The sequence below is a fragment of the Lonchura striata genome, chromosome 2 (assembly GCF_050655825.1).
Source record: "Lonchura striata isolate lonStrDom1 chromosome 2, ASM5065582v1, whole genome shotgun sequence".
Classification (NCBI taxonomy): Eukaryota; Metazoa; Chordata; class Aves; order Passeriformes; family Estrildidae; genus Lonchura; species Lonchura striata.
In genome coordinates, this window is record NC_140704.1 from 31,660,350 (window position 1) to 31,680,638 (window position 20,289).

General features: G+C 38.7%; 1 protein-coding gene across 5 annotated transcripts in view; it reads left to right on the plus strand.

Annotated features, from left to right (window-relative positions):
• Nucleotides 1-20,289, plus strand: part of DNAH11 (dynein axonemal heavy chain 11) — a 137,302-nt gene that overhangs the window by 57,875 nt on the left and 59,138 nt on the right. For all 5 annotated transcript variants that reach the window (XM_085567868.1, XM_085567897.1, XM_085567887.1 and 2 more), the window contains 3 exons: nucleotides 135-258; nucleotides 1,060-1,199; nucleotides 6,703-17,782. The gene's annotated coding sequence lies outside the window, so the exon portion shown is untranslated. The remainder of the gene's footprint in view (nucleotides 1-134; nucleotides 259-1,059; nucleotides 1,200-6,702; nucleotides 17,783-20,289) is intronic.

Here is a 20,289-nt window from a genome sequence, read left to right on the forward strand (position 1 = left end):
ATATGTAAATAAACTGAAAAAAAGTACGGAGAAGTCAGCAATGTGTTGCCACCACAAAAACAGCAATGTGTTGCCACACTTTTTCTGTATCAACATTTTAACAGAATATGAGTGATTGCCTCCTTTCCTTACAGGTAGATCTTGCCAGTTTCTACATCAAGACGGGTGCCAAGAACATGCCCACGGTGTTTTTGCTGACAGATGCCCAAGTTCCAGATGAATGCTTTCTTGTGCTGATTAATGACTTGTTGGCATCAGGTGATTAAACCAACAAATTTCTTGAAAGATCTTTTCCAATGACAAATGATCTGTGTTTTCATTGAACTTTAAAGTGATTATTTCTCTTTTGGGTATTTGTAGGAAGAGATTTTAGAGAGGCCGTGTCAAGCCATTCAACCTGAGCATTGAGTCAAACTTGGTTAAGAAAGCATGGTCTGTTTAGGAGACAAATTGCTAAGGCTTATAATGCAAAAGTGCATTGATTTGGGGGAAATAAGAATGTCCCTCTGAATAAATGTTCTTTTTGCTTTGGTGTGATTTCACTAATTTCAAGCAATGTCACCATGACTGCACAAGTGTAGCATGTAGCAATGAAGATTCACCCATGTTTTGAAGATTAGAAAATCTGAACTCTGAATGTGGGGGTGGATAAGATAAGAAGGAGGATAAGATGGAAGAAAAAAATGCACCTCTGGACAGTTGGAGTACATCTTGAATGATTTTTTGTAAAGTTATATTTACTTTTGCAACCAGACTAGTAAAAAGTTTGAACAGCCTGTGAAAAAAAGAGCTACCATTCTGAGGAGAACATAATTTAGAAGTGAACATCCTATCAGGGAAAATTCAAAATAAAGTTGTTTCCTACCCATAAAAAATAAAAAAGAAAAAAAGAATAATCCTTCTAAGCTAAAAGACACAGGGAGAAGGATGAGACTGTTTTGTTACTAGATATATGTAGCATCATACTGTAGCTCTGGTTATGTGCTTAAACCTCATTGGCCTAAATACCATGTAGAAGATTATTTGTCAAGTGCTACCTCCCCCTTTGTCTTTTCACAGGAGAGGTTCCAGATCTGTTCAGTGATGAAGACATGAAGGTCATAACTTCAGGGTTTAGAAAAGAAGTCTGAGCCCTGGGCTTGATGGACATCAGTGAACGCTCCTGGAGGTGATTCCTGAGGCTGTGGCTGCAGTAGAATGTAAGGCATATTTCAGGGGCAAGAAACAGTGATGAGCTGATCAAAATAGCAACATATTTCAGTTATCTCATAACCCAGCATATGTTGGCATACTTTTCTTGAAAGCTTACTTGCTGACGTGTGGCACCGCATTTGCCTCTCCTGCGTTGCCCCTGTAATAACCTGCCTGTGTGGAGGTTGGTGTACACCAAGTTCTGCTCCTAGATCTGGCTGTTGACTTCCTGTCTCTCCACGGGAAAGTCACACAGCTGCTCTGTGCCTTAGCTTCATGTCCTGGACATAATGAGGCACTTCAGAGAGAAGGTGCTCATGAGGAGCCTGGGCTGCTGTTAATGCAATTGTAAATACTCTTCCTGCTTATACACGTAGTAATTCCATATGTGTACCCAACTCTTAAATTTTGCACAAATGATTTCACAGAAAATGTTAATTCTTTCTACTTTTCCTATGCCATATAAAACTAGAAAAATAAAGTATACATGTAGGTGTTTTCAGATTTAAAACTGTTTAGCAATACACAGAACATGATACCATAATTGCAACAAGTATCTCTCCAAAACTCTGTTTTAGAGACACTGCTTTGGAGGGAAACTGTAGTTCTCTCCCAAGAACTGGAAATCAGTAGCTGGGAAAACTGGTTTTGCAGTGGCATCTTTAGGAACTTTCAAGTTAGGTAGGCTTTGATTCACTCATCATCTGAAACATCTAGGTAGCTGATAAGAAAATGAGAAGCCTGAAAACCATTAACCCTTAAGAATGAGAATGCTTTGAAAAGGATATATGCCTCATATTTACTGTATTAAAATAATCTGCTTGATTGGGGATTGGAAGAGCCTTCCTATAGCAGATTATTCTATGGTGATCTCCTCTGCAGGCTTTGTTTCTCAATTTTCTGAGGCTTTTAACCACCACTGTTCTAAAGAGCATTCAGATTTGACTATGAGTTTTTAGCAAGTTCTTATATTTTATAACATACCACTTTCTCTTTTTCCCCCCTCTCTTCTCTCTTTTTCCAACCCTGTTTTAGTTTTGCTGAAGTTCCCTCCTAAGTTTTTTGCCATTACTTCTTCATTACAAAAATTAATTTTGCAGTTTAAAAGCCAATTGAGACTTTTATACAATCTAGTGTGACATATTCTGTATAATTTTGTGGTTTACAGACTTCAGTGCCATGGTCAATAGTGGTGCTTACCTTCTGCATTTTTCTTTCCAACTGTGCTATTTGTCTCTGTTTCATTATTATTGCATTTGTATATTTTTTAAGAAAGAATGGAGAAAAATTATTTCTAATATCTCTCTTCATTTTCTCTTTTCACATTTTTACTCTTTATGTTTTCCTTATTCGCAAAGTAATTTCTTCTTTTCTTTTCTTACTTTTCCTTTTTTTTCTTCTTCTTTTTTTTTTTTTTTAAGGGCTTTCTGAAAGCCAGCTTTGAAACTCCTTTTACTTTGCAACAATTTATCAGTCCCCTACTGTGCAAATTAGCACTTCTGGAGGCAAGAACGGGAGATACCTATTCATGTTGCAGGGAAGCAAAGTAGTGACATTATAATACTGAAGGAGACATAAATTTCATGAGTTAACACACTGCTAGATATCTATATAAAATTTTAGTTAGTGCAGGGTGACCTATCACCTCTTCATTTCCCTAGATTTGAAGAATAAAAGACTAATATAATGTGAAAGAGAACAAAAGGGTAAATTCAGACAGTTTAATAATGTTAAAGTTCAATGAAGTGATACAGTCTCATTTTTCCATTTCATTTCAAAAAAATCAACATCCTACATTAAGCCACATTTTCCCTTGAGCTCCCTTATAATCTTACATCCTTCAGTTCTGTTTATGCTGAGGAATCAGTAGCTCAGGAACCAAAACTACACAGTGCTATTCTTTGAATCTCTTTGGTTTTGTGTTGGTTTTGTTTTGCTTGTTTTCAATCTGGACATTGTAATCAATTCTGCTGTCAATGTACTGAGAACACACCATGTAGGTGCAAATTTGAGTTGAAAGTATGCCAGGTGAAGACAATGGGTTGCACCATTATAAAATATGGATCCACAACTGAAGGGTTGTGACAGGCACCTGAGAATTTCAAAAACTTTAATAGCAAATTATGAAATAAATTATAGGGGAAGAATGATGCTCAAGCAAACAAAGCTGATGAACACTGTAGATGTTAATGTGCTGATGGGTCTAAGTCACACAAAAGATGAGGCATTTCTGAAGCTCAGTGATTTACTTGAGTTCCAGAATTTTTTCAATATCCCAAATCTCTGTGCAGTAATCACTCTTAAATACTCTGCACATCACCAAAATTTCTTGGAAAAGTAAAGGCCAAAAGAAGCTATTATTTTTCAAAAGCATAAATATGATGACATCAGTCAGTCTTGCTGTCTCTGGAGCTCCATTTGCTCTACCTTACTTTACTCTACTTTATTTTATTGGTCATGGTAACCCTTCAGCTTTTCCCCAAAGATGTGAACACCATGCCTAAATGCCTTGCAGCCCTCATGCCCTGCACAAGCATACCTTCAAATGGACTATTTGCAGTAAGTATACTCTGCAGCATTTCATCTTTGAATGTTTTCCAGGTCTCCTCAGTGCTGGTAAACATTGCTATATAAAGTCAGACATGTTAAATGATTTTTCTTTTGAACTGAATCTCTGTTATTCAGTCCATGTGCAGCCAGTTTTCTTCATGAGCTGCTGATGGGTATTTCAAATACTTGCTCTTCCATCCTTGAGCAAGTTTCTTCACAGTGTGTTTTCCTCATGTAAAGTTTACTGTCCCTCAGTGGTTTTTATGAAGTCCCAGCATTAAGAACTAAATTTTCTAGTTTTAGAGGAATGCCATTTCTTCAATTTTCTTCAAACTTGGCATGACTACTTCGGTCATCACATCCTTAGAATGGTCTCCTCTTCTATAGTCCTATCAGGACTTAGCTGGCTCCCATTTTCTATGGAATTTAGGAGTACAGTAAGTTCATGCTTCAACCAGAATTGAAGTCAAACATAGGCAGAGTAGGTGTCCTGCATTGCCACAGGCAATCTTGTATATATTTTTATGATTAATTTTCAATTATTGTCTTTCATTTCCAAATCCTATTTCATTAAGAAACATTAGCCTTTTCCTTGTGGTTTGTCTTGCTACTGACAGAACATCTATTTTTATCTGTGAATCTGAGAGGAACTTGTGAAGCCCCATCAGAGCTCAGTTTTGGCCAGCTGTCATAGTTTCTCCTTTGAGGGCATAAATACCGCTTGAGTGCTTAAATCCCAGCCAACAAGAACTATGTTTTTAGGGTTTATGGTTCTATGTTAAACTAATACTGACCCCAGATTTGCTTTGGATTTTGTTTTGGGTTTATTTTTTTGTTGTTTGTTTTGTTTGATTCAGTGGGGAGTAGCTCTTGAGGATTTCTAAGTTCTGTAGCACAGAAAACATCTGTTTCTTCTGTTGGCAGGCTCTTACATAGTTCCTGTTTCTGTATGAATAGCTCCAGGCTTTTCTGATTTGGATGTCAGCCATCTCTTCTTGAGCACTCAGAGAGCTGACTTTTAAGGATACATCTGTATTAATAAAATTATGAAGGGCATTTTGTGGTCCTGAGGACTAGTAGTATGAAAAGGCTAGTATCCATATGGCTTAGCTTTTCCCATGCTCTGCTCACAAAATGGTGGTGGTGGCATAGAGCTGGTCAGAACTAATTCCTGGTCTGTGCAGCTCTTGATTGCTGCCACAGCACTGCTTAGTTTCATATGGGAAAACCATGAGAGTGCACTAACAGTTAGATAGGATGGGCCCCATCAGACCAGTGGCCAAGTATGTGCCAAGGTGCTGTTTACTTTTCTGTCTTGCTCTGTTCAAAGCACTTAGTGAACCTAGAGGGCCTGCATATTTGAGATGAGCAGGAGGAGGCTGAGCCAAAAAAATACAGTGCAAGATGCACATCTGTAGTGAGAGTGACATGTGTGAGGCTCAGATGGACACCTGAGAAAACAGCGGGGTTGTGTTCTTGGGAGTGGTGAATACTACACAGAAGTTGACACTGATTTCACAAGATAATGGTGCTTTTTTCCACAATGATAGTCTTCATTACTCCATTATGTGTTTAAATCTCAAAAATCCTCAAAGAAAGGGATGTGTCTATCTTCAAGAACTTACTACATTTTTCTAGATGAAATGCCTTCATTGAGATATTGATATCCTGGTTGTCTTGCAAGACATTCTCAATTTTTTACATGGAGAGTTTCTTATTCTTTGGGTTTTTTCCTTCTGTCAAATTAAACTGTGATGTATGGCTTAGACAAAAGATAAATGTTTTCAAAATAAGAACTTCTTGCTTATGCAAAGATTGTGCAAAATGTAGTCAGCAATAATTACTCAATTTTCTTCACAGCTCTCTTGCTGGCAGATCACATGGCATCTTCATTATTCTGTGTGCAAAGCAAGCAGTGCACAAGGTCCTTTGTAGTATAGGGAATTCACTGGGGAGAATGCAAATGAACACTGAAAACATGCCATATCAAATCTGTGCCTGGTGTTAATTCACCAAACTTCACTAAAGCTAAAGGAGAAAGGTTCATGCTGTGGTCAGGATCTGGTTACTTTCTTTTTGTGATTACCTTTTCAAGTATATGCTGTATCCTATATTTTTGTTCACAAAATGCCATTAACAAATATATAGTTATCTAATCAGGGTATTATATTATATCCAGGGCTGTGCTGGAATTTCCTGCCTAACAATACAGCACAGTAAAAATCTCTTAGCTATGTGTTTTAAGAAAAAATAATGGAAATTTTGAATAGTATGTCACAGTTTGAGCTCTAGGGCCAGATATTCCAAGACGTAATTTAGTAAATGATTAAGAAATTGTTCTTCTACACTTCATCCTGTCACAATAAACTATTAAGTTTTTGTGTAAGTAATTAATTTTACCTGTTAATTCATTTTTATTGGATTTGATAATTTCTCTTTATTCTCTGTAAGGTTTCTAGAATCCAGTTTTGCAGAATTCATCTACTTTCTCTCTCCTTAGCCTTTGTAAGAGTTTAATTCAATTGTTACCTACTACTTTGTAAACCTGTACTTGTAAAATTGTATTTACCCATTTGAATCTGCCAAGGGTCAGGAGAGAACAGAGGAGTTCTGGGTATCACTTAGTAAATCTAGAATTTAGATGCTAGAGTAAGGTTTAAAGTAAACAATCTTAAAAGCCCACTATTGTCTTCTCAGGGGTCTGCAGTTCATATAAACTAATGCAGCTCCTTATATATATAAGTAATTCTAAATCACTCCTAACAAATTACATGGGAGAGGGAAAGCATCCTTTCCCCTAAAGTTCAGTGTAATATTGATAGAAACAGTAATCATTCAGTACAAACAATTTTTCAATATTTAAGGAGATTAAAATATTACTTAGGATATAAGACTAAAGAAAACACTAAATTCTGATTTTTTTTTTTTTTTTTTTTTTTTTTTTTTTTTTTTTTTTTGCAGACAGCCCAAGACTTTGATCTGAACTCTTCTTGCAGTCCAGTACTTAGAGAGTTAAGTCCAAATATGAGCAGTGTGAGGAGCATAGGAGGGTGTAGCAGATGAAACTTCAAGCAAGTCTGTGTATGGTTTGCAGCTTTGGAGCTGTGATAGATCCAGTTTGGCACTACTGCTACAGCAAGAGCACTTGGAGCAGCACATCAAAGCAGGGACAGATCTCTCCAGCCTCTCCATTGCTGCTGCTGCCATAGCAGGGATGGTGTGCAGGTCTGAGAAGGTGGCCACCAGAGGAATAAAGAAGAGAAAATTCGATTCCCTGAGTTTCAACGCTGCTCACCGTGAGTCTTGGTATTACAACTGAGTGTAGAATTTTTTCAGAAAATGAGGTGACATGGGAGAGAAACATCTAACTGAAGGATACATAATATAACCAAGAACCAAATTCAGAAAACTCAATGTTCAAGAGTCGTGAAACGACCTAGCGGATTCTTCCCCTACATTTTCTCTTCTTCTCTGATTCAGAGTTTTGTGGTAGAGACCATTTATTCTTGTATCTTTTTGATTGTTTCTTCTGTGTGTGCTGATCTTTATCATCAGCAGTAAATTCCAAGATCTTTCTGTGTCTTTGTACAGTTTCAGTAAAATTTTCACCACTTGGCTGTAATTCTACATGAGCATTTCTGCCATTTGCCTCTTCAAACAGTCAAAGTAGATGATTTCTTCTGTACCTTAAGCCCAACATTCCTGGGCAGCCTGGGTATTCTTTGTTTGACTTGGTTCTACTATCTAGGTTATTTGCATAAATTCCTGTCTTGTGTTTTCTAGTGCAGATATGTATTTGTATTTTTAGAAACTATGAGATAGTGGCTATTCTTTTCCATCTTCCATTTTATCTTCTTTCCAGATACCATTGAACCATTTCTTATTGTTACTATCTCCTCATCACTTTATCTCTTCTGACTGCTTTAAAACTCAGTGAAGTATTGAGCTAGGTCAGCCTCTTCCTTTCATTGCTTCTTTTTTTTACTTATTTTCTTTCAATTTTCTGCTCTTCTTCCTTATCCGGTTTTCTCTTCTAGGAATGTCAATTCCCAATTAGCTTAAAGGAAGAATAAACGTGTCACTTCCCTGGAATGCCTGACTGGGCTCTCCTGGCCCTTGTGGCTGTTGGGCAAGTTATAAACCCTTCTGAAACCTTTTGGATGTTTTCTGTTGGAATTAACATCAGTGACATATGGTTTGAGAGGCCCTGTACAATAAAAAGTGCTCTTTAAAGCATATACAATGGCCAAAGCATGTGCTAACTGCAGTAAGTAGGTTCACAGAATCATCTGAGGACTAGAAAAACCCTTCCTTCTCAAATGTGAGCTGCTTTGTGTAGACCTGGTGATATTAAGATCCAGTCACACTTTTATTTTCCCTTGAATATTTTGGCCTACCCTTTTGTACATCTCTTTCTACTTTTATTAAGAATGATCCCTTAAAACTCCCATGCAAGCTAAGATCCAAATCTCCTTTTCTTCCTGCTCTTTTATAGGGCTCGCCTTGCACATAAAGAGGCTTGAATAGATTTAGAAACTCAATTACTCAATTACAGGGTTTCTGTCACCATGACCAGCTGAAGGTGCACCTTCTGGCTCTCTGCATGCCAGCCAGCCCCTGTGCCTGCCTTATCTTTATAGCTGTCAAACTGAGAAACTAATATCAATATGGAGAGAGCAGAAAGAAGCTGCAAAAATGTCATGTTTGTACAAGAGAAAAGAAGCAAAACCTATTTGTCCAAGGTTGCTGACAGAGTTTATTGGCTGCCAATTTTGGCTTGGAGTCTCAGCTGTGTACTGGCTGGTGCTGGACCATGGTTCATTGCACGCCTCTCTTTGATGGCCCCAACTTGCCCTGTGATTCTTTTCTCTCCTTGTTCCCTCCCTCCTCTCTGCAGATTGTCCTGTGTTCCTGTGCCGTCAGTGCCATGCTGTGAGCATGAGCTGGGAACTTCCCAGCCATAGTTAACTGCCCTGCTATTGACTGGCTTCCTGAGTGGCCATGGGAAGCCCTTCCCTTCAGCAGCAGGAGGTTCATTGAGGAAGCTGAGGGGGTTGAGGTACAGTTTCAAGCTCATCAGTTTCCTGAGAAAGCAATGGAGATCACTAAAAGATCAATAACTGAATAAGCTGGGAAAAAACAATGCTCTTTTTACTTCTTGCTGCATACTTAGTGCTTTTGGTGTTGATCAAGTTCACCCCTGGTAAAAGTTGAATTTTAATGGTATGTCACTGCCTGATTCCTTCAGGGGACTTCAAGGAGCTGTCTAGCACAGGCAGAGAAGTGAGGGGAAGAGAAGCACATAATTCATAACACTGCCTTTGCAGAATCCTTCCATTCAAGACTTTTTAGGATCTTGTGGATACAGAGTTTGTTTAACCATTTCCAACGCAGTTAAATATATCCACTATAGCTGTAGCAAGTAAGGCTGAAATATTGCTGTGCCCAGTCCAGTGGACTAAAGACTTCTTCATCTATTCAGAAATTAGACAGGTAGAAGTTTCCTCTGGAAAGACAATCCACGGCATCACATGGCAAATGAATTTAGCATTTTAATATCTGGGCAATTATTCTGTTCTATTGATGCAGATTGTGACATGTTTATTTAAAAAAAAAAAAAAAGGCGAAACAAACCACATGCATTGGTGAGTTTCTCTTCAGGGGAAAGGAAAATATTCAGATTCTTCTAAGAGTTTTAGCAAGCTGCCTCTGATATCCTTCCCAGCACGGGGCAACATACAACAACTTCCATGCTGGCAATGAGACTGCTGGAGTTATTCACGTAGACCTGGAAAATGCTTACTCTCCTTCAGAGATTGCCATTGTAGAACTTTCATTCTGGGAGTGCTGTTATATTAGAGACCATTTATTTGCATTGGGGGGTTTTAATCAGGTAAGACTGAGGAGTTCAGGAATTCCCAAGGAAGTGCCGTCGGGTTTTAGTTGAGCGCTGCTCCAGGCAACTCTGCATTTGCGGTGTTTGCCCTCCATTCAGACGCGTACAAAACACAGCAGTAGTCGTGACATGAAGGTGAAGGGGAGGGCAAGGGATGTGTGGTGCTGCTCCCAGGGAGCCGGCGGGCGCTCCCCGTGCCCGGGCCCGTGCGGGGAGCGGGGCTGCGGGACCCGCGCTCCGGGCTCCCGGCTGCCGCGCCGGCGGCGCTCCGGCGGCGCACGGATGCCTCCTGTAGGACTGCGGGGGAGCAGAGATGCTTGCAAATAAACCTGGCATTTGTATGTGCCGTCAGCTGCTCCTGCTTTATCTTAACGGACTTCTAGTATCATCAGGATAGTTATTTGTAGTCTGGTGAGCTGGGGAGGGATATCCAATTGCATTAATTTTAATGTGATGCTAACTCCTTCTTTGAAAGAAACAGATATGATTGCATACAGAAAAGAGATTCTTTTTAAATTTAAGCCTTATGTTCCTCAATGATTCTTTTCTTGTTAGATAATTAATAAAAATTTCTCTGTTGTTAGCAACTGTTAATGAGTTTCTTATTTCACATTGGTGTTAACTGTTCCTGGTAAGTATCTCTCCTGTTTGCTTCCCAGCAAGAGAAATAAATGTGAACTAACAGAATAACATGACACTTTATTGACAGGGAATTAAGGGGTTTGTGTCATCAATGTACATAAAGCAGTACTGGGTGCATGAGTCATGTGCAGCCGATAGAAAGACCAGAAAACAAAGAGCAGAATGAAAAAAAAAAAAAAAAAATAGGATGAGGCTATTTAAAACAAAGGTTTTTAAGTGATGAGGAAAGGGTACTGAGAACAGAGGCATTGAGATAACAGAGGAGCTATGTCAGTGTTATGGGTGGGGAAAGAAGGGGAGACAGGAAGAAAAAGCAAAACTGAGTCAGTACGGTAGGAGAGGTGCAAAACAAAGGGTCTGAGGAGGAGCAAAAGGAAAGTCAAGGGAGAACAACCAAGTTAGTAAAGGGAGGGGCAATAGAACAATTGTAAAGATGTATTAGGATATCAAAAGAATGAGAGGGGCTGAGTGGAAAAAGACCACCCTGAAGAAGAGGGAATCTCAGAGTCTGCCATTCCATCTGCATTGAAAATTTATAGGGGGTGATGTCCCTTCCTTCTCTCTAGTGCTGGTGTGCTAATGTGTCATTTTGCTTGCTCCATTTTAGATACTTCAGCAAAGTCCTTTGTTCTTAGCACAGAAATCTTGCTAGCTAGTGCTCACCTGTGTCTGGCTCGTGTTGTTCTTTATCATTGGTCAGGAATGTGAGGTCTGCTACTGAGTGATTATTTTGGCATAATTGACACTTAGCTCCTACTTGTCTTTTTCACACTTTCAAAAAAAATGGGCAATAGTAGTTGATAATTTTTTTTGTTTAATGCTGTATAACAATATTGCAGAGTAATTTTAGTTATGGTATCTTGAAGTTAAGCTGATGGATTTTTTTCTCTTAAAAGTTCAATACAAATATGGCATCATATTTATATTGCTTTAATAAAAAATTGACAATTTCTGAGTTTAAATGGTGAAGGAAAACCATAAAAAGCTCCCAGTGATTATGGAGACTTAGAAGGAAGTTTCAGGAGATTTAGTTTGGCATTTTTTTAACCTTTATCTCTTTGTTTTCAAAAAACAATTACTCTTCTGGAAGATACAGGGAAAGAAGTGGTTTAGATTGAGCTCAGCGGGGAGATGGTGAGTTGCACGGTCAGTATGATCTATGAAGAACATGCTTGAGCATGCTGCTGTGAACATGCTTTTTACCCTGTGTGGAAGTGTCTGAACAGAGAGAACAGTGATCCCTCCTAATCGTGGTGCCTGTTGAAAGCAGGCATTACAAGACCCTTCTCACCTGGAAGGACATGGGCCAATGTGTGTGTTAAGGACAAGAAACAGTGAGTTCAGAGATAATTGAAGGGAAATGGAAAGTACCAGAAATTTAATCAATTGCGATGTCTTTGATTTCTTGTGGGAGAGGAGAGGAGAGGAAAAGAGCCCTCTTCTGTTTCAATACTGAAATTGCTGAGTTTCATTTTAAAAGAGCACAAGAAAAGAACAGGATGTAGCAGTTCTGAAATCCATGTACTGAGCTTCATGAACTTACAAAGGTGCTTTTATACCTCAATTGATATAAGACACAATATACAGTATTTCAAGGATAATAATCTGTGTCCAAATTCAGCATGACAGACACCTCGCCTTTCTTGCTTTCATCTGGTGTCATATATCACTCAGTACAGAATAAAAGGATCAGGATTCTTTAATTCACATCTTTGAAAATAACAACTGTGTACATCTATATGATCTTTGAGTATTTTATTGTTGCTGTCTTTTATGCTGCTTAGCACCAAACAGCACTCATTGTTAAGCATGCCAAGGATAAATTCATTATGCTCTTAGTTCATCATACTCTAAAGTACTTTACAACGTTCAGTGTGGCAAAGAAGCCACCTGGATTAATATTTTGCTTTCCCTCCTTGCCTGTAAAACTCCCCCTGTCCACCTACTCACACTTCCCAGTTACCTTTTCCTTCTAGCAAACATTGACTTGGCTTTTTTCTTCTCAGTTTTGATAATTGCCTGCAACATGTGTTAATTTTCAGTGATATTGGCCTTTTTTGTTCTTTACTTGGCATGTTTCAGCTAGCTCAACGTAACCGCAAAGAGTTAAGATTTATATATTTGATAGTAATGACTATTTTATATCCTGAGAAAATGTAGAGGAAGGATGTAGGCAAAGTTCCTGTAAAAACTACTTGTAACTTGCCTTGGGGTCCTTTTTTTATGTTTAAAGTCAATCAGCCAAGGCCTAGAGTAGAGAGATTCTATAAGAATGAATCTACTTCACCCTTGTATTTTCTTTTAAAATGTATATAGGTTTAATGCTTGGTCTTCAGCACTGATGAATGATTTTGATTTGTACCAGCCTAGTCTTCATTTTTGGCTTCAAGCTACTTTAAGTTTTCTAGTGAACTGATGTTAAATCAGATTTTGTTACTGTATCAACTCTTTTTTGTTTGCTTTTTTTTCCCCCATAAAGAAGGCTAAATTAGCAGTAATAATTTCCTTTGCCTACAACCCTGAATGAGCATATATTGAAAAGTACAATGTAGTATTAAAAAAAAAAAAAATCCTGGAGATAAATGAATGGCAGAATAAATAATTTATGCTAATGAAATTACTGCAATTAGTAGTTCCACAATGACCCTTTTAAAAGCCACAGCTGTTAATGTCAGGAAGTGCTGTCACCGCTGACCTTATCATAAGAGAAAGTGACAAATTGAAAATGCAGGGAAGACCAATCCTCAAAGAGGTCTGTTCGGGAACGATTAGTGTTTTCTGAAAACCAGTGTGAATTACAACCAGCTGCTCTCTGGCTCGGCGTGTCTCCCATGCTGTGCCATTTTGTTAAGCTCGATAACAATAGTTATTTTGCCCCATTGAGACAAGTTGTCTAGGGCCACTTCCAGCTCTACCGGAACCCGCTCCGTCCCTCGCTGATTTACAAATGAAACTGTTGTTAGAGGGTTTTTCAGGGCTGCTGAGTAGAGACCTCTCATAAGGATCATGTGTAAGGAGGTTGTCTTTCACTGGGAAGAGCTCTACTGCACGGTGCGTATGTGTCGCAAACAATGAAAAAAGGAGAAAAGGGTGAAAACACTTTTCAGTTGAAAGCTAAATGCTGCTCAAATCTGCACAAAATGTCTATTCCTGCTGACTAGCCTTGCTTTTACAAATGATTTTTTAAAAGATGAATTTGTGCTACTTTGCTTCCGCTAATGATGTTCTGATTTTTCCTTTTTGTAAAGCAATTTGCCTCTGCTTTCCCTAAATGCAAATCATTCTTTATTTAGTTCTTGCTTTAATTTCTGTTTTTCTGCTTATAGGTTAAATAAGTATTCTTCTAAACTAGCTCTGCAAAAGCACAAGAAAATAATGAGTTTTCTTACTGAGAAAAATAGCAAGCCTTTCTGCATCAACCTGATTGTAATATTAATGATGTAGGCTTAAAACATTTGACTGCATCAACAGCCACTCATGAGCAATTTTCCCTAAGTTCCCTAAGCATTATTGACAATGCTTTGGTAAATTATGTGTGACTTTCCTAAGAGTTGGTGTAGCTCATTTAATACATATTAATTGATTTTTAGGCTTCCCTTGATTAATTGAACTGGGTTCATCTGGTAGAGAATGCAATAAATAATCATTAAAATGAGGGAGATGTGACTCCACAAATGATAAAGTTTAAGCGTGCTAGAAGTCATAGAGGACAAAATGAAAGTTAGTTACAGTGATGGAGTTAAATGGGTTTTCTTAGTATTTCCCTTTTAATTTTGTATACAGTACTCTTGCTTAGACATGTATATGAATTTATTCTGTTAGTATATGTGGATAGGGTAGCTTGAAACAAAAATTAATTCTGGAGATTTCCTATTTCTTGTTTATTCTGGGAAAGTATACTCTAATTCAAAGAACTGGAGTGATATCTTGCATTTGCTAGTTCAGTTTTCAACAAATTTAGAAAATGGACCTTTGAACTTTGACCCTGAGCCCCTCTTCTTGCTGTCAGAGATGAATAAAGACAGGCATTTTATCTCTTCATTTTCCTCAGAAACACATGACTTAATGACCATCTGGAGCTGTTTTAAATGTGCCTGGCCTGTTTTGATTTTTATGTAGTATGTGAAGAGAAATTTCCGGCCTCCAGCTGGATTTTGGTCTCAGTGATCAGAGAGAAACCCCACGTGGTGCTGTGTGGGACTCACCACAGGGCCACAATAGTGCTCTGGGGTCCCTTCTGCAGTGTGCTGAGATTTGCCTGCAGCTGGAGTTATAGCTGGTGGTTGGATGCTTGGCTGGTACATAGGGAAGAGCCTCCACTGTCACAACTGGGAGTGAATGTGAATTCCATAAAGTCATGCTACTTTTCTGCTTAATACCCCTTCAAGCTGATAAAAGGTAATTTTAGCACAGAAATATTGCTGATTTTCTGACATCTTATGGTATCTAGAGGCTCAGCTTTAGGGAGAGAACTCCACAGTGGTCTGAATCCTGCCCTTATTACAATTTGTTAGTCTATCTTTCGGAAGCACAGATAAGCAGGGGTGGTACAACTTTGGAAATATAAATTTTGGTGTCCAGTTCTGTTCAAACTGAAGTTGATGGAAAAAATGCACTTCACTCCAAACAGGAATTTGATGATATATGAAGTGTGTGAGCACCACTGTGATTAACCACTCTACTGTATTTCTTTAACCTACAGAGGACTTCTCTTCGACAAGAGTTCCAGAGGTGAAGTAGAAAATCCATAATATATGAACTCTGCATGTAGCAGTATGGTGAACTGGTTTAATTTCTGTTCCTAGTTTTTAGGAATGTTTATTAAAAAATAATAAAGTATGTTGAAATACTGAGCTTCTGTGGTGATGAAGACTTGATGAATGCCAGTGCAAAATTAATTAATTGATATGCAAAACAGTTGGGGAAGGCTCATTTTGCTTTTTTACATGCTGACAGCATTATATTTAGTGTAGATTGAAGAAGAGTTTTGTGAATGAACCATCCTTAGAAACATACATGGACACACTTAACTTATATAGCTATACTAAATTTTGGAAGTATTTCTTTGTTCCTGTTTCCATTTGTTCTTTTTCCTTTAGTATGTACAGCCACTCATCCAGAACTCCATGGTTTATGGGGATTTTATGGCTTCTGCCCACACCAGTGTGAGTGTCCTGAGTGCCAAGTACAATCATAACAAGAGGCAGTACAATTACACCACTCCAAATAGTTTCCTGGAGCAAATAATGCTTTATAATTTCCTCCTAGACAAAAAAAAAAAAAAAAAAAAAAAAAAAAAAAAAAAAGGCTGTCACAACACTTGGTAAATGGCACGCAGAAGCTTTTTTCAGAAAGAAGGAAGGCAGCAGTTTTCCAGGTAAACTGTGAAAGCCGCAACCTTTTTTTCCATTCTTTATAAATAATCTTTGTTTTATTGCAAATCTTGCAAATCATAATCACCTCTTCATTAGACTGATTAGTTGTGGAGTGGCATTTTTGTTTCATTGGCACCACTTGATTTTTTAAACTGTAGTATATATATATTTATTTTTTAATAGAAGCTCTTTGAGCTCTATAGCCACCTCTGGAAAGAGGGGACAATCCATTTAAGCAAGGACAAAGTCTGGAGGCAGGAGGAATGTAGTGGGGCTACTGTGAAATGGTGGGAGGGAAGCAAGTGCCAAAGTAAAAGCTGGACTCAGGGAGAGAGAAGAGGCAGCTCCATACTTGTGGATTTTGTGAGTGACCAGTGACCAGCTGAGGGGTAATGAGAGCAGGAGGAACATGTGTGAAGCCTTTAGATGAGCTGTTGTCACCTGCTTGTGAGGCTAGTGCCACTTAGCCCCACTCAGTGCTTCTGCTTACAGTTCATTGGTGGCTGACCAGCCCACAAAGACAGAAAGAAGGGGAAATTGCTTGGAAACTTTTACCCCATCCCACCCACACACATGTTCCCTAATCCCCTTTGCAAATTCTGAAGACAAATCATAATCCAGTGATTCCTTTATTAAAAACTAAAATTCTGTGTGCTTTTATGCAAATGAAATGCTCAGCTGCAGGCTTTGCATAACATTGCATCGTGATGCTGCTGCATGAGGTTAATAATGGGAGCTGGCTGGCTTATTCCCATTTTGTCAGCTGAAGACCTTCCAAAAAATGGTCAACAGAAAAGCGTGGCCAAGTTTTTAAACTCTGTTTTTAATAAAGTAGCCTCTGCTAGTAAATTATTAAAATGCTCTTGTTTCTCTGATTTCTAATTTGATGAGGACCAAATGGTGATTGGACAATTTCATATGCTGCATGCTGTGCTGGCTGACAGACCCACAGCTCCAGGCACTATCTAGCCAGGCACTTGAACATTAAGCCATTTTTGCCCTGCACTCTGGAGCTTTACAGAAGAATATCAAATAAAGCACTGTTTAGTATTTTGCTTAAAGAAAAAGACATAAAGTCAGCTCAAAAAAATTGAAAAATAAAATGAGTGGAGAGATTTGGGATCTCTACAGTCATCTGTTAAAACTCAATGTTACAACTTTGTCAAATCAAATGGTCAAATTTTGAAAAGGTAAGTTCGGTCCATTTTGTAACATTTCAGGACCCCACCAAATCGGGAGAGCTGTCAAGACCTCCCATGTGATTAAAGTTTAAAACATTTAATATTTGTCTTCCACTTTGTCTTATCAGCCCTATCCAGATCAGATTACCAAGAACTCTCTGGTTGAAATATATCTTGACTAGCTCTCAGACAAAATTATTGGTAGCTTAGCAGAAAAACAAAAAAAAAAACCCAAACCATGTCAAACTCACAGTCATTTGAAAAAAACTTCTTTATATGTGAAAATATATTGCTACTGGATATTTTTTTATGAGTTTCTCAACTGGCAAGCAATGAGTTTTTATTTCAGCACAAAACCAGATAGTTTTTGTTCAGCAGTCTCTGAGTGTGCCTCAACCTTTCAGCAAAGCTCTGCTGGAATTATCTGCTCAGAGTGAATACCAAGCATTTTTCATGGCATCCTTCTGCCTTTACATGAGCACCTTTGCCGCGTGCTGCAGCTGCACCTCTTTTGCACCACTGAGACCCCTGACTGCAGCCCCAGCCTCAGCAGCAGGACAGACATCTGAGCATCTCAGGTGAGCTCTGGGATCTGTGATGGATGCACTTAGGCTGCCATTATTAAATTGTTTATGTCCACAAAACTCTGTCAGGTACAAGCAGGAAAAACAAGATTAAAAAATTGAAGACAGTGCTGCTTGTTAGAGACCCACAAAACATGAATTTTGTTTTCAGTTCAGCTTTTGGATCTCAGAACCATGCAGAATGCTCTGAATAATGCATTACCTTTTGCCCTGTAGGTAGAAGATCTAAAATCCAAACTTGCTACTCAAGAGACAGAACTGCAACTGAAAAATCACGATACTGAAGCTTTGATTGCTAAGATAGGGTTTCAGACTGGGAAACTGAGCCAAGAAAAGGCTGTTGTAGATGCAGAGGAGCTAAAGGTCAGTCTAATTCTCCTATTTACTGATGTTGAGCTATATTTAGCACAAAATAAACCTTTTTAGGTGAACAGTTTTGAACAACTTCCTCTCCAGGGAGCATAAAGTCTAAAGAATTATTATACTTACACATGTAACAGCATTTCACACCATGATTACCACTTGACCTTTCTTTGCATTATGCCTTTTCCTAACCTTTTAGCTGTTCTAATGAGATGAAAGAACAATAAATACTGAACTCATTCAAGCATTTAATGGATGTGGATCTCGAGAATCAGATCTATTTGTAATACAGTAAAGGTCAGAGGGTCGTATCTTAACACTTCAGACTTCTAAAGGCTTTGAGGCTCCAGGTAAATTGAACAACTCAATTGATACAGTTCATTCCACCATTTTACAAGGTATAAACCTTGAATCTTAAGATTACAGTAGAATTTCTGACAATATATGTCTTCAGTGTTGACTCTGCTTTTTGGTCTCAGTTCAGCCTGTTAGCTGAACATATTGGAAACACAGAGGAAGCATGGAAACATGTTTTACTGTTCAACACAGAATGAATAGAAATGCATAATTGTGGTAGTCTGTTATTTTACAATTTGCTCTTCTGTAGTAGGTTTTAATATTCCTTGTTAAAAATTTGTAATGGTTCAGTCTATGTACCTTATTTGGCTTCCCTAATGGTTCAGTCCTGAGCTGTTTACCACAGTTTTCCCTGCCAAAATGTCAATCCACATGTCAATCCACCTGTATACTTCCCTCGTTCCCTTGTCTCACCCCGTCTGTCAAAGGTAGCACACTGCTTTGGTTCTGGAGAGTTCCCTGTCTCTCATCCCTTCCTTGGAGCAGAAGTGGGTTGTAAGGTTTGCTCCCTCCCCGTGTTGGTTTCTCTTGGGGAGCTCTTACCCTGCACCCCTCCCCTGATGCCTCCTGTTGGTCACAGGCTGTGTCCTCCCCGTGTTCCCTCTACTCTTTAAAAGTATCCTCCTCAGGTTCGGATTTGTCACTTGCCGTGGCCCCCTGGGGATTAAATCCTGGGAGACTCAGCCAAGTGTCCTTCCCCGTTGCTGTGCCTCGGTTTCCCGTGCTCTGTGCCCGCTGCGCTCCCCACGGCAGCGATCCGCGCCCCACTCCGGGCTGGGCTCAGCCTCGGGGCGGCCGCTCGGGGTCTGCGCTGGGCCGAGCGGGACAGCCAGGGAGCCTCCGGCCCGGGGACAAGGAGAGACAGGCGCACGTAATTTCAGCAGGAGTCTAAAATTTCCATCTACAGTTGCAAGCATGGCTTTTGAAATAAAGCACCAGCAGTATGGAGTGCTGTAAAGTGAAGTCGCTCTGCCTTTAGAGTCTGGAAGGCTCATTCAAGTCTGGCATTTTGCTACAAACTCTCATGTATGCTGTGTCATTGACCAATAGTGCAGAAAGGAGTTCTTGATTGACTTGTAATAGTTGTTAATGACTGATTTTGTGATATGGAGACTTCAATTTTCCAAGGATTTTGTAGTTTCCAGATACTGAACATCAGGGAAACTGTCCTGTCTAAACATTCAAAATGTCCTCTCATTTTCTTCTATTTTGTTTCTTAAATACTTACCACCAGATGATATTTAATACCAAAAACCTTGTGTCTAATCCTAATTTTACTGAGAGAAAAATAATTTTTGATATAGAGATAAATGAAGATCAGTACCTTTATATTTCTCTGTATTATGTTAACTTCAGACTTCAGCCTTTTTTTGATCCTTATCTCACATAGGACTTTAAAATGGCCATGAAGTTTCAAGTCCACATCATGCAATTAATTAAACTTGTACAAATGGGATTCAACAGCTCAACATCCTACCAAACACTTTTCATGTGATGCTTTTCCTTTATTGGTTCCATATGCTTCTGATAAATTTGGATGTTCAAAATACACCCTTAACACAATTTTAATTACTTCATTAAGCAGCTAGGTGAAACACATAGAGTGATTATTGTGAGATAATCACATCTTTGGGCCACTTTGTTTCAGGGATGAAGTTCAGCGCCTGACACTAATGATTACTGTACTCCACTGTTCATTGCTTTATTGCACTTCTGAAATGTTTTCATTGGAAATGAAAGTGTCATTTTGTGCTACATTAATCTAAAACTGTTTCATAAGGCTAACAATAGTTTCTAAACACTAATCTTCTCTCATTTTTTGTCACCAAAAAAAGCCCAGCAAATGAGAATACATCTTCAGCTAAGTAATTTGTGAAGACTCTTCTTAATTGATTAAAATATGTCACCCTATAAAGAATTATTTTTGCTTTCCTGGTCTATAGATTTTAGATTGGAGTTTAGAAGAGCTTTTTGAGGTTTACAACCTCAAGCAAGTAAATACCTTGGAGGTATTGACTTGGAGTGAAGTATTACTTAAGAAAGAATAGGTGAAGAATGGAAATCACTTTAGATCTGACTTATTAGGAAAAGTGAGTTCAGTCTGCATTCTACGGAACTGTGGCAGGGCTGCACACCTGTATAGTAATAAA